This window comes from Equus asinus, chromosome X (assembly GCF_041296235.1).
Source record: "Equus asinus isolate D_3611 breed Donkey chromosome X, EquAss-T2T_v2, whole genome shotgun sequence".
Classification (NCBI taxonomy): Eukaryota; Metazoa; Chordata; class Mammalia; order Perissodactyla; family Equidae; genus Equus; species Equus asinus.
The window spans coordinates 17,718,172-17,733,003 of NC_091820.1; positions in this window are offsets into that span (position 1 = coordinate 17,718,172).

The window sequence follows — 14,832 nt, forward strand, 5'->3', positions numbered from 1 at the left end:
AACTTCCCCCCGCCCCGGTCCTCTCCGAGATCTCCGGCAATCCCTAGTCCCACGGGGCGGGCAACGGCAGCTGGGAGACCTCCGTGCCCTCCGTGTCTCTCTCTGGGACCCTCCGGGCGCCCCGAGCACCAGGCTGGATCCCCCCGCCAATGGCGGGGAGAGACTCTCCCCGCGGGCTCAGGTGTGCAACTCCAAAGTTTCCCTCTGCGTTTAGGAGTAATTGCGGGGGGTTTAGGTAGGGTTCTGGTCACCTGTTTCCACCGTCGCTCCTCTGTTGTGTTCTCGCTCCTGGCCTAGATGTGTGTGGATCCTCTGGGGGCGTCCGTTGGAAGAAAGCCGCTTGCGGGTACTAGGCTGCCCGTCGGGGTCGGAGAGTTTTCACCTATTTCCACATCCTCCCGGAGGAAAGTCCATTCGCCTTCCGATGTATAGTCGCGTGGGTGTCTCAGACGTCCTGAGATGTTGTCTGGATATCCTTTGTCAAGCGATAAGTGTCCAAATAATTGTAGACTCGAAGGGCGAGAGACAAAGAGGACTACTCACGGCGCCATCTTGGACCAGCCTACGCTACTAATTTTTATCCCATTTTTTTCTTGAAAGACTTTAGTCTTTATTCTCTTCTTCTTTCCCATCCTACATAAAATCACACCATAGCATGTTCTTCAAGTCCAACTGTTAGCAACCCTGGCTGAATATTAGAATCAGCTGGGAGCTTTAAAAAACTACTGACATCCACACTGAACTCCTGGAAGTTCTGACTTAACTGGTTTGTGGAGGGCTCCGCAAATTAAAACATAGCATGTTTTAGTCTTTCTGTACTTTAGAAACCACAGGGTTTTAGACAAGGAGGGGAATTAGAAATCAATGAATCAAGTCCTCTTGTTGTCTAGATGAAGTAAATGAGGTCCAGAGAAGGGCAGTGACCGGCCCAAGCTCATGTAGCTATTTGTGTTTGAGTTTAGGCCAAAGCCAAGGGTCTGAGTCCTTGTGTAATTCTACTTCTAGAACAGCACACTGCCTCCATTGGTGTGTTTCCAAGCCAAGGGTTCAATCTAACTTTATTTTGACATGTTCCCTAGTAGCTCTACTCTTCCTAAGCCCCTTTGGCTTTCTCTGTGGTATCTATTTCAAATATTCTTAGGTCATATGATGCAGTTGTACTGATTAGCCAGTTGAGGGGATTGTTATAATTACCTTTGGGCAGCTTATCTCTACTTAGACTATCACAAATAATGAGGGCTATATTTGATTAGAGCGGGGGTTCTCAAGTCTAACTGCATGTTAGAATGATCTGAGGGATATTTAAAATTACTGATGCCTGGGTTCCATTTACATTAAATCAATATCTCTTTAGATGGACCTTGGTATTTTTAAAAGTTCTCCAGGAGATTCTAATGTGCAGCCAAGTTTGAGAACCTCTGGATTAGAGGAAGATGTCAAGGAAGGCCTCAGATTATTAAATATCAGACGGTCAAGGGACATGATTAGTTATGCTGATTACATCCCCACTGTCATTTCCTCCAGCTAATTTAAAATTAATCTGCCATGTTGCCTTTACCAAGGCCTCACAGCTTAGGCAGTTGCCATGGTTACCACAAATGCAAGGTCATGGTTGGGAATACAGAAAATCAATATTTCCTTCACAGCAAAATGTGAGCTATGCTGAATTTATAGATCCAGTGATTGTTTTTGCAGTAGCTTTGAGAGGACTGCTTTATGTTTGGTTTTGTTCTAGAGGTAGTTTTCAGACTCCAGGAGCTAAATTTAGGAAATTATTTTTAATTCTCTTTTGAAAAGTGTTTATTTTAAGGAAAATACTTTAGAGAGTAACATCACCAAGATGGTGACATAGGTCATTCCTGACTTCATTCCCCCTCACAAGAACAACTAACAACTATTCATGGACAAGACACCACTGAGAGAATCCTAGAACGTGAGGATAAGGCTGAAGCACCCCCCTGCATCACAGAGACCAAGACATACTGCATTAGAAGTGTAACAGAAGTGGCTACATACAGGCTGACTGCATTACTCCACCCCCTAGGCCAGTGCAGCATCACAGTGAGAGGTCTCCCTTGAGCCTAGGGTTCCTTCAGTTGGGAAAGAAAGCCAGGGGTGACATCCAGCACCTCCAACATTGTGGGTTGCCTCGTGGAAACTCCTACTCTGGTTTCACCCTACAAGGATCATGGGGGAAATCTTTGGGGTCAACTACTGGAAATCTGATTGTGACAGAGGAGTGGGGAGGGACTTACAACAACCAGCACTTAGAGTGCTTGGCAGACTGAGTTCATACCTACAGAGCTCAAGTAGTAGTCCCATCCAGTGGCTTTGCTCATCTGAAGAACCAAATGCATGGTAGTCTGACTAGGGAACTCAGCGGGGTACAGGTCTGCCTGATTCAGGCCCTCAAAGGAGGAGTTATACCCGTCCTAGAGACTGGTCGGCCAACACCCAGGCAGAAGAGATGAGTCATAGCCTCACCCACTGTGAAGCATGGCTCCCAGCCCCATCAGACAGGAAAGACTGGCAAGAACACCTGGAAGCTGCATAATCTAGCAATGCTCGATCTGAGAGGTGTGCATGTAGAGCTGATCACCCTCAGAGCAAAGCCAGTGGCCTTGTTCGGCCAGGGAACTTGGTTCACAGATTTGCTTGAGTCAAGACCACAAACAAAGAGCCTTAGCAGCCTTGCAGTGGCTTCTCCTGCTGTGCCCAGGCAGGGAAACTAATTTGTAGCCCCTCTTATTGCTGAATATAGCCTTCAGTTCACCCAACTGGGGAAACTTACCAGAGCACGAGGGAAGCTGCATGGCCCATCCAACAGACCTGCTTACAGTGGCACTTGAACAGATTGCACTGCCTGTGGCTTTCCCTATCTTCAGAGCAAAACTGGTGGCCTCACCTGACCAGGATATTCAGTAAAACTGGGGGAAAAAATACTTTAATGGGACTTTGATGAATGTATTTTATGCAAAATGAACTGGTTCAAGATGGAGCACAATAATCAGAAGAAAGATCTGGAAGAAAGAGAGGTGGAAAAAGGAAAGGGAGGGAGAGAGAAGAGGAAAATGAGAAGAGGGAAAGACAGGGAGGGAAAGAGAAAAACTACATATGATACATGGAACTCTCACCACGTTCATGTGGTTGTGCTAAACAACTTACAAGCATTATCCCATTCAATCCTAAAACAACCCTAGAGTTAGGTGTTATTATATTTGTCATTGTTTAACTGGGGAGACTAATCCTCAGAGAAATCAACTAGCTCTAGGCTATCTGATTAGTAAGAAGTAAGGCAGATGGTTGAGTCCTGGTCTGTCTGCTAACCAACCCTGAGCTTTTAATCACTTTAACATCCTTCTGACTGAGTTGTTGGCTTCTGAATTGGGGTAGGAATTATTACTATGGGAGTTTTTCATGTGTTTTACATCTATTATGCTCAGAAAATGCAAGAGAGATGTGGTAGGTGTCTTTAATTGCCCTAGTTCTTTACTGTTCCCTTCCAATATTCATGCTCTTTGGCTATTACTTTGCGGCTCCTCTTTCTAAATAGTTGAATTATATTTCCTCACTCTTTGTTTTTGGATTTGGCCATATGACTTGCTTTGGCCAACAGAATGAAAAGGAACTGATGGTGTGCCAGTTCCAATTCTAGGCCTTAAAAGGCCCATTGTGTCTCTGCCATTGTCATAAAGAAGCCATACCCTGGCTAGCTCAGTGGTCCAAGAAGGATGAGAAACATTTGGAGCTCCACTTCACACAGACCTACAGTGTGAAGTGGAGCTACCTAGATGCTATATCCTTAGTTAGTCAAACTCCAGCTGGCTTGCTGACCTTCAGACACATGAGATTGCTCAGTTGAGTTCAGCAAGGCACCCAGCTCAACTACAGATGTGTGATTTGTGAAAGCTCAGCGGGGGTGAGTAGAGCTGCAGATCAAAGGTTAATCAAATGCTAATTGTGTATATACCACCGAGATTTTGTGATTGTGTTTTATGCCCAATAGCTCATATTATAGGATAAAAGGGAGCCAAGAACATTATACTCTTGAATATATGGACACATGAATCCACAAGGGGCAGTCTACATGTGCTGAAGACCAATACCTCTATAATATGACTGGTGGAAGGGAAAAAAAACACCCTGTTATTTATTTCTCCCAGTCACACAATTCCAAGTAGTATTCAGCCACAGAGATATTTCTTTCCTCCATGGTGTCTGATCCCTAGTCCAGTACCTGTTAGAAAGGACACTGAGTCAGAGAGAGCAGCCAAAGAGAACTTTACAGTCATAAGGTCGATCTGTGGCTCCAGGAACGTGATTCTGAAATATCCTATGGCCTGTGGCCTGAAGGTGCAGAAATGTCCAATGGACTTTCTCTTCTTTGTGAAGATACCACATATTGCTCAGTCTTTGCTCCCACTGAGCACCATTCTGAACAGCCATTCATAACCTTTAGGCACTAGAGACATAGAACAGTGGTGATTCTCAAGGTAGGGTAGGAAAGAAAGGTGAGGTGGGAAAGAGCAATAAAGGGAAAAAGTTTTTATAACACACATGCATACCCTATCAGGATTGCTGGTGGGGAAGTGACATGAATATTTTGTAAAATAAAATCACCCAACATGCTCTGATATTTCTAATATAAGTCCCCAGTTGAGAAAGACTTCACTAAGAGCAGTTTTAAACATTTTTGTTTATGGCCCTTCTTCTTTACTCATTCCCACTTAATGGAGGGAAAAGAATTCCATGATAACTAAGAATTGTAGGGAAACAAAATAATCAATTTGTAGTAAAATTGTTGTTGGCAACATATGAGTCACTTATTATAAGCTTTCCAGAAGAAAATATGAGTTTTTAAACATGATTTTTAGGGTCCCTGTACATTTTTGAAGTTTAGGAATCTGGCTGCTCAAAAAATGAGGAAATGACTAATTCATATTTGAACTTCAATGCATACAAATCTTAACATCTAGTTATTGGAAAATTATACATCAAAAATATTGTTGATGCAAATATGTATCCCTTCTCACTGTAAGGTGAACAAACAACCATTCCCAAGCTAAATTAATAATGATGAAGCTAAATTGACAGTATTTATAATTAGAATGCAGGAATTAGAGTAATTGAAAACCACAATCAAATGAAGACAACACTGATGATAAACTCACTGATTACAAATTGCCCTTTCTGGAATTTGGTGGCATTCCAACTGCATATATACTTAGCATCATGTGTAGCAGTCAGATTTATTAGTAGAGTATGAATGAAAATCTTTAGTAAACTCTAGTAATATGCTAGAAAAAACTAAAGTTGTGTCTAGATTATTTTATTGTAAGAAAGCAAGGATGCTTTCAAAAGTTCTAGGGTAGTATTAAGGGGAGCCAACCTAGAGGGGCTCCCAATGGTCAAACTGCGGCATTGGAGCATGAAAAGAAAATAATAATTATAGTCAGTAGTGCTTCTGAGAGTGAGATCTATAATCAACAGAGCAATTAATATTAATAAGTATGATCATAAGATTTTCTGCTGCAATGCAGCGACCATCTACTTGGAAAATATTCATACATTAGATGATATTTTGTGCACTATCACAAATATTAATGGCTTGTGACAAGGCATTCAATTCATGGCTGAAAGAATAGATGCTACTTGGCTACAGCCGGGAGACTGGACACACTTCAAGATTCAGCAGAAAGGACATCACTTCAACTGCACTGGATGGGGTCAGACCAAGTCTTTCCAACCACAGACCCAATGAGCAAGCTTCATACTCTGCAGTCCTAAATCTTTGTTTCCCCTGTGAGATGCCTGCCATACTCACTAAAAGCTCCTTGCTCTTAGTTTCACATTTCATGTTCCAGCCATAAAAATAAATTTGTATTTATTTTCTAGTATTTTCTACTAGCCCTAAATCTATACTTTAGAATGCCCATGTTGTAGATAAAAATTATTAAGATTATAAACATAGAATTTTCCTTTCCTTCTGAGAGCAACCAATCCATAGGAAAACTGTACTTCCTTGAACCCACCCCCAAAATCAGAAGCTCAAATCCTCTAACAAGTCCTTTCTGACACCCTTTTACTGAGATGCCTCATGGTTTCCGTCTTCTGTCAGTACATCAGCATGATGCACTCTCTTTCTCATTACAATGAGCCAATAAGCACAGTATTGTTTAGCTATATGTGTGTTTCTGATGGTCTTTGGCTCGAGGGCATTGACATCACAAGTAAGATTTGACCTGGACCACCTCAAAACAAAATCAACGGTTACAGCATATACTGTAGGTTAAGCATCTTCTGTTGAGACAGAGAGAGAGAGACAAAATAATAATCACTAAAGTAATTAAACATAAAAAAATAACACTGATAGTTACAACTTACTATGTTGATCTTCCTGGATTTGCTAATATAATTACTATCTTTCAATTTTGCCATTCCAGTTTGCAGGTAAATGTCAAAGAAAGATTAACATCAAAATGATATACCTTTTTCTACTTAGTATTCATTATTCAAATGACTCTAAATATTGAGTGTGTGCCCTTAATAATCAGGGCTCTAAAAGAGAAAAATGTGCTTTAATTGAAAAATATTTATGCATACATTTCAAATAGTGCAGAAGGTATCCATGGTTTGATATCTGCAGATACACCGTAGAGGCAAATTTAAAGAAAGATGGCACTTAAAAGCAACAAGGAGGGCATGTGGAAATGATCCTTTTGAGAAAAAAAATTGAAAATGGAAACAAGTTTCTCTTTAATAAGAGAATCAGCTTTAATTAGAGAAAAAACAAAACAAAACAAAACGTATCACTTTGACCTAAAATATAAAACTTCAATTATTCAGGTGGGATCTACATATCACTGACTGTGACGTTAAGCGAGTTGAATTTATAACCTGGTGAACTAAGAAATAGTTTTGAATAAGTAACTAATCAGGATGAAGCAAACGTCTCAAGTAAATTTAGACTGTACTCTGATATCTGTCTTAAGTGACAAACTACTTTGCTAAGCTTTCCTTTTTTTGTTTGTAAAGAGATTCTCTTGCTGCTAAATTTTTTTACAATAAGAGTCTGTCTTATCTATCTGACCTTCAAACATGCAGCATAGAGTGGACATCACAGTTAGGGAAAAAATTTTAAGTAATTTTGGTTTCAATGGTGAATTCTACCAAACATTTAAAGAAGAATTAACACCAATCCTCCTCAAACTCTTCGAAAATACTGAGAAGAAGGGAACACTTCCAAACTCATACTATGAGGCCAGCAGTACCTTGATATAAAAACCAGATAAGAATACCACAAGAAAAGAAGACTATAGACCAATATCCCTGTTAATATAGATGTAAAAATTCTCAACAAAATATTAGCAAACCAAATTCAAGAACACATTAAAAGGGTTATACATCATGACCAAGTGAGATTTATCTCTGGGATGTAAGCATGGTTCAATATATGCAAATTGATAAATGTAATACATCAACTCAATACAATGAAAGATAAAAATCACATGATCATCTCAATAGACACAGAAAAAGCATTTGACAAAATAAAAGATCCTTTCATGTTAAAAATCTTTAACAGATTGGGTATAGAAGGAATATACCTTAAAATAATAAAGGCCATATATGACAAACCCACAGTTAACATTATACTCAATGGAGAAAAATTTAAATCTTTTCCTCTAAGATAAGGAACAAGACAAAGATGCCCACTCTCACCACTCCTATTTAATATAGTACTGAAGTTCCAGCTAGAACAATTGAGCAAGACAAAGAAATAAAAGGCATCCAAATTGAAAAAGAAGAATTAAAATTGTTGCTATTTGCTGATATGATTTTATACATCGACTAGCCCAAAGAGTCAACCAAAAAACTGTTGAAACTAATCAATGATTTCAGTAAAGTTGCAGGATACAAAATCAACACACAAAAATCAGTTACATTCCTGTATACTAATGATGACACATCTGAAAAAGAAATAAAACTTTCCCATTCACAATAGCATCAAAAACAATAAAATACTTAGGAATAAATTTAACCAAGGAAGTGAAAGACCTGTACAACAAAAACTGTAAGACTTTGCTGAAAGAAATCGAAGAAGACACAAACAAATGGAAAGACATACTGGGTTCATGGATTGGAAGAATTAATATTGTTAAAATGTCCATACCACTCAAAGCCATGTACATATTCGACAAAAATCCCCATGAAAATACCAAAGGCATTCTTCACAGAAGTAGAAGAAACAATCCAAAAGTTTGTGTGGAACCACAAAAGATACCAAATAGCCAAAGCAATCCTGAGAAAAAAGAACAAAGCCAGAGGTATCACACTTTCTGATTTCAAACTATACTACAAATCCACAGTAAGAAAAACGGTAGGATACTGGCACAAAAATAGACACATAGACCAATGGAACAGAATAGAAAGCCCAGAATTAAATCCCAGCATATAAGTCAACTAATATTTGACAAGGGAGCCAAGAACACTGATGAGAAAAGGAGAGTCTCTTCAAAAAATGGTGCTGGGAAAAGTGAAAAAAACATGCAGAACAATGAAAGTGGATCCCTATCTCACACTACTCACAAAATTAACTCAAAATGGATCAAAGACTTAAAGATAAGACCTAATACTATAAAACTTCTAGAAGAAAAGATAGAGAAGAAGCTTCTTGACATTGGTCTTGGAAATGACTTTTTGAATATGATGCCCAAAGCACAAAAAACGAGAGTAAAAATCAATAAATGGGACTACACCAAAGTCAAAAGTTTCTGCACAGCAAAAGAAACAATTAAAATTAAAATACAACCCACAGAATGAGGGAAAAATTTTGCAAATCATATATCAGACAGGGGGTTAATATCCAAAATATATAAGGAACTCATAAAACTTAAAAATAAAAAAACAAACAATCCAATAAAAAAAATGGGCAGAAGAGCTAAATAAGCATTTTTCCAAAGAGGATATTAAAATGGTCAATAGGCACATGAAAAGATGTTCAACATCACTAGTCACTAGGGAAATGCAAATCAAAACCACAATGTGATGCTTCCTCACACCTGTTAGAATTGCTATTATTAAAAAGACAAGAAATAAGTGTTGGAGAAGATGTGGAAAAAAGGGAACCCTCATACACTGCTGGTAGAAATGCAATCCATCCAAAAGCAGGAGAATACACATTTTTCTCAAGTGCACATGGAACATTGTCCAGGATAGATCACATGTTAGGCCACAAATCAAGTCTCAATAAATTTAAGAAGATCAAAGTCATATCAAGCAGCTTTTCCATCCACAATGGTATGAAACTAGAAACCAATTATAAGAAGAAAATTGGAAAAATCACAAATATGTAAAGGTTAAACACCATGCCATTGAACAACCAATGGGTCCACAAAGAAATCAAAGGGGAAATCAAAGAAGAAATCAAAAAATACCTTGAGGCAAATAAAAATGAAAATACAACAATCCAAATTCTATGGGATGCAGCAAAAGCAGTTCTTAGAGGGAAGTTTATAGTGATAAACACCGATCTCAAGAAACAAGAAAAAATCTCAAATAAACAACCTAACTCTACACCTCAAGGAACTAGAATAAAAGAACAAACATAGCCCAAAGTTAGTAGAAGGAAGAAATAACAAAGACCAGAGTGGTAATAAATGAATAAAGACTAAAAAGAAAATAGAAAAGATCAATGAAACCTAGTTCTTTGAAAAGATAAAAAAACTTGACAATCCTTTAGCTAGACTCACAAAGACAAAAAGAGAAGACTCAAATAATTAAAATAAGAAATGAAAGGAGAGACACTACAAATGATACCACAGAAATAAAAGGATCATAAGAACTACTATAAACAATTATATGCCACAAATTGGGCAACCTAGATGAAATGGATTAATTCTAGAAATACACAATCTCCTAGAATGAATCATGAAGAAATAGAAAATATGAATAGACTGATCATTTGTAAGGAGATTGAATTAGTAATCAAAAACCTCCCAACAAAGAAAATTCCAGGACCAGATGGCTTTACTGGTGAATTCTAGCAAATATTCAAAGAAAAATTAATACCAATGCTTTTCAAGCTCTTTCAAAAATTAGAAGAGGAGGGAACACTTCCAAACTTGTTTTATGAGTCCAGCATTACCCTGATACATAAACCAGACAAGGACAACACAAGAAAAGAAAATTATAGGCCAATATCCCTGATGAACATAGATGCAAAAGTCCTGAACAAAATATCTGCAAACTGAATTCGACAATACATTAAAAGGATCAAACACCATGATCAAGTAGGATTTATTTCAGGGATGCAAGGATGGGTCAATGCCCATTGATGAATCAATGTGATACACCACATTAACAAACTGAAGGATAAAAATCCTATGATTAGCTCAGTAGATGCAGAAAAAGCTTTTGAAAAAATTCAACATCCATTTATAGTAAAAATTTTCAACAAAGTGGGTATAGAGGGAATATACTTCAACATAATAAAGGTCATATATGACAAACCCACAGCTAACATCATACTCAATAGTGAAAAGCTGAAAGCTTTTCCTCTAAGATCAGGAACAAGACAAGGATGCCTACTCTTGCCACTTTTATTTAACATGATATTGGAAGTCCTAGCCAGAGCAATTAGGCAAGAAAAAAATAAAAGGCATACAAATTAGAAAGGAAGAAGTAAAATTGTCACTGTTTACAGATGATGTGATATTGTATACAGAAAACCCTAAAGAATCCACCAAAAAACTGTTAGAACTACTATGAATTCAGTAAAGTTGCAGGATACAAGTCAAAATACAAAAACGTTGCATTTCTAAACACTAAAAACAAACTATCAGAAAGAGAAATTAACAATTGCATAAAAAAGAATAAAATATAAAACAATAACAAATAAAATAACAATAATAAATTTAACCAAGAAGGTGAAAAACCTGTACATTGAAAACTATGACACTGATGGAAGAAATTAAAGATGAGACATATAAATGGGAAGATATTCTGTGCACATGACTGGAAGAATTAATATTGTTAAAATGGCTATGCTACCCAAACCAATCTATAGATTCAGTGCAATCCCAATCAAAATTCCAACGGCACTTTTCACAGAAACAGAACAAACAATATTAAAATTTGTATGGAAACAGAAAAGACCTGAATACCCAAAGCAATCTTGAGAAAGAAGAACAAAGCTGGAGGCATCATGCTTCCTGATTTCAAACTATATTTCAAACCTATGGTCATCAAAACAGTATGGTATTGGCATACAAACAGACAAATAGATCAATGGAACAGAATTGAGAGCCCAGAAATAAACCCAAGCATATATGGTTAAGTAATATTTGACAAAGGAGCCAAGAATACTCTGGATAAAGACAGTCTCATAAATAAACTGTGCTAGGAAAATTGGATGTTCACACGTAAAGGAATGAAACTAGACTCCTATCTTACACCACTCACAAAAGTTAACTTGAAATGGATTAATACTTAAATGTAAGACTTGAAACCACAATACCCCTAGAAAAAAACATAGGAAAAAAGCTCCTTGACGTGGGTCTTGGCAATGATATTTTTGGATATGGCACCTAAAGCATAGCAACAAAATAAGAAATAAACAAGTGGGACTATGTCAAACTAAAAGGCTTCTATACAGCAAACAAAACAATCAGCAAACTGAAAAGACAACCCACGAGTGGGAAAAAGTATTTGCAAATCATCTATCTGATAACAGGCTAATATTCAAAATATATAAAGAACTTACACAACCCAATAGCAAAAAATAATCCAATTAAAAAATCGGTAAATGACCTGAATAGTTTTCCAAAGAAGATATACAAATGGCCAACAGGTACCTGAAAAGATGCTCAACATCACAAGTCATTAGGGAAATGCTATTCAAAACCACAAGGAGATATCACCTCATGCCATGATCAAAAAGACAAAAGATCACAAATACTGGTGAGGATGTGCAGAAAAGGAAACTCTTGTGCACTGTTGGTGGGATTGTAAACTGGTGCAGACACTATGGAAAATATTATGGAGGATTGTCAAAAAGTTAAAAATAGAATGACCATGTGATCCAGCAATTCCACTTCCTAATATTTATCTGAAGGAAACCCAAACTAACTTGAAAAGATATCTGCACCCCCATGTTCACTGCAGCATTATTTATAGTAATCAGGATATGGAAACAACCTAAACGGCCATCAGTGGATGAATGGATAAAGAAATTGTGGTAGATATATACAATGGAATATTATTCAGCCATAAAAACTGAAGAAATCCTGCCGTTTGCAACAACCTGGATGAACTTAAAGATGTTATGCTAAATAAGTGAGACAGAGAAAGCACCAAATACTGTATGATCTCACTTATATGTAGAACCTGAAAAAAACCCCCAAAACCAAAAACAAGCTCATAAACACAGAGAACAGACTGGTGGTTGCCAGAGGCAGCAGTAGCTGGTGGGAGTTGGGGGTGGGGCGACATGGGTGAAGAGCGTCAAAAGGTGCAAACTTCCAATTATAAAATAAGTCATGGTGACTATAGTTCATATTGTACTGTATATTTCAAAATTGCTAAGAGAGCAGATCTTAAAAGTCCTTATCACAAGAAAAAAATTTTGAAATTAAATATGGTGACGTTAACTAGACTTATCATGGTGATCATTTTGCAATATATATACATACCGAATCATTATGTTGTACATCTGAAACTAATCCAATTTTATATGTCTATTATACTTCAATAAAAAAACCTGAATTCTTATTTTTGACAGTTCTTAAAAAATAAGCACGTGTAAAGCTATAAATTTACCTATTTTTTAACTTGCCTTTCATAAGTGTTACTATGAAGGATTTTCATTGATATTTTGTATATATTTATAGTTTTTTCATTCTGATTTTCTCTTAATTCAGATATGACTTGAGTGCATATTTCAGTTTCCAAATATGTGAGTCTTTTTTGTGACTGCATTTTATTTTTTTAATGTAAATTTAAGTGACTTATGGTCAGAGAATTTTTTTGTTTTATATCATTTTTGGGGGAATTTCTTAAGACTTCTTTTGGCTTCAAATGTTCAGTGTTTTGGAAATAATTCACAACAAAATGTAAAACTTGATCAAAATATATATCTAGAGTCCATGCAGGGTTCTAGATATATACATTTTAGATCAAGTTTTGAATTTTTATTCAAATATTTTATGTTTACTCATTTTATTCTCTCCCACTATCACTTACTGATAGTTATGGTAAGTGTCCTGATATGACTGTAGATTTATTTTGCTTTATATTCTGTTGAGAATTTCTGTGTGTTTTTCGTCAGGGGTATGGGGTATTAGTTCAGCGCCATGGTGCTGAATCTGAACTAGATCATGTATTCTTTCAGGAGATACAGAAATGAAAACCTCAGAAATAAAAACCTCATCAATCCAACAGAAATCACGAATTCTATTAGGTAAAAATAAGAGAGGTTAGCATTTGATCTTGGACGCTGATTGTTACAATTGGAAAGGATCTTACAGATGATTAGATTTCCAGTTATATGCTAATTGCTCTGGTTTGAATTATTGCTCTCTCAAATGAATGACAGATCCAAACCTTGGCTGTTTGACTTATTTTTTATGGATATTGAGGCAAAGAAATATTTTACTTAGAAACTACAAAATTACCATTTTTATTAATTTAAAAGAACCTTAAAGAAACTTTTAAATAAAGATACTTTGTATAATCCATTAATAGAAACCAGAGGGGGAAGGAGAATAAAACAAGACTATTTCAGAGATTTAGTTAAGACAAGAGAGGGAAGGAAAGCGCCAGAGGGAAGAGGGGAAGAAGATAGAGGGAGGAGGGAGGAAGGGAGGGGGAGGAAGGGAGGGAGGGGAAGAGGGACGGAATGCCTAATGGTCTTAGGGTCAAAGTAAAATTTCTACTCATTTAAACCAGCCTTCTATACCTACCTCTGGTGTATTACAGCATGCTAATTGATCTTCTGAATGACCCTAGTGAAAATCCTAAATGATCTATGATTTAGTGATATTTCCTATATTCAACTTACTAAGGTAAGGACATAAAATATATCATTTTATTCTAAAAGACATTTCAACAATAAGAACTAGAATAAAGGGGGATTAGATTTAAATTTTAATTAGTAGGAAAATTAAATTAACAAAATCCTCCATTCTTGAGGTACTTTGGTTAATTGAGGTTTTACTGCAGTAAATAAAATTCAGACTGCAATTTTACTGAGTAGGAAATTTCTCCTGTACTTTAATTCAAAGCTTTGAATAGATGCTGTTTAGTTTCTGGTTTTAATTTTTTTCAAATACATCTAATAAATAATAGCCCTGAAGGCTGTTTTTGCTTCATCTTTTTACCAAGTGATTTTGCCCAAGAAATTCCATGTATTTGGTGTTCTGCTAGGATATAAATATATACACATATGTAATTTTTACCTTTACATATGTTCAATATTCTTAAATCATGCCCCAAGTCAAAATCTAGAAGATTTGGTTGAATAGCACCTAGCTTCAGCATTTGTATATGTTACTTAAAACAACATTTTTCAAAAGAAGTTTTTGCCTCTCAAGGAAAGAATCAAAGAAATAATGACAAAAGAAACATAAAATATCTTGTAGACTGAGTTGAAAAATTAAAAAGTATTCTTGTTTTATCATTTACCTTCAAAAAGTATTTTTTCAAGTGTTTCCTTTTCAGAGCTACAGATGGTCTTTGCCATTTAGCATCCTCATCCCTGTTAGAAGAAGCCAATTAATATCATATCCCTATACTTCTAATCAGGCTGCCCTATTAGTGCTCTGTTGAATGAACTGT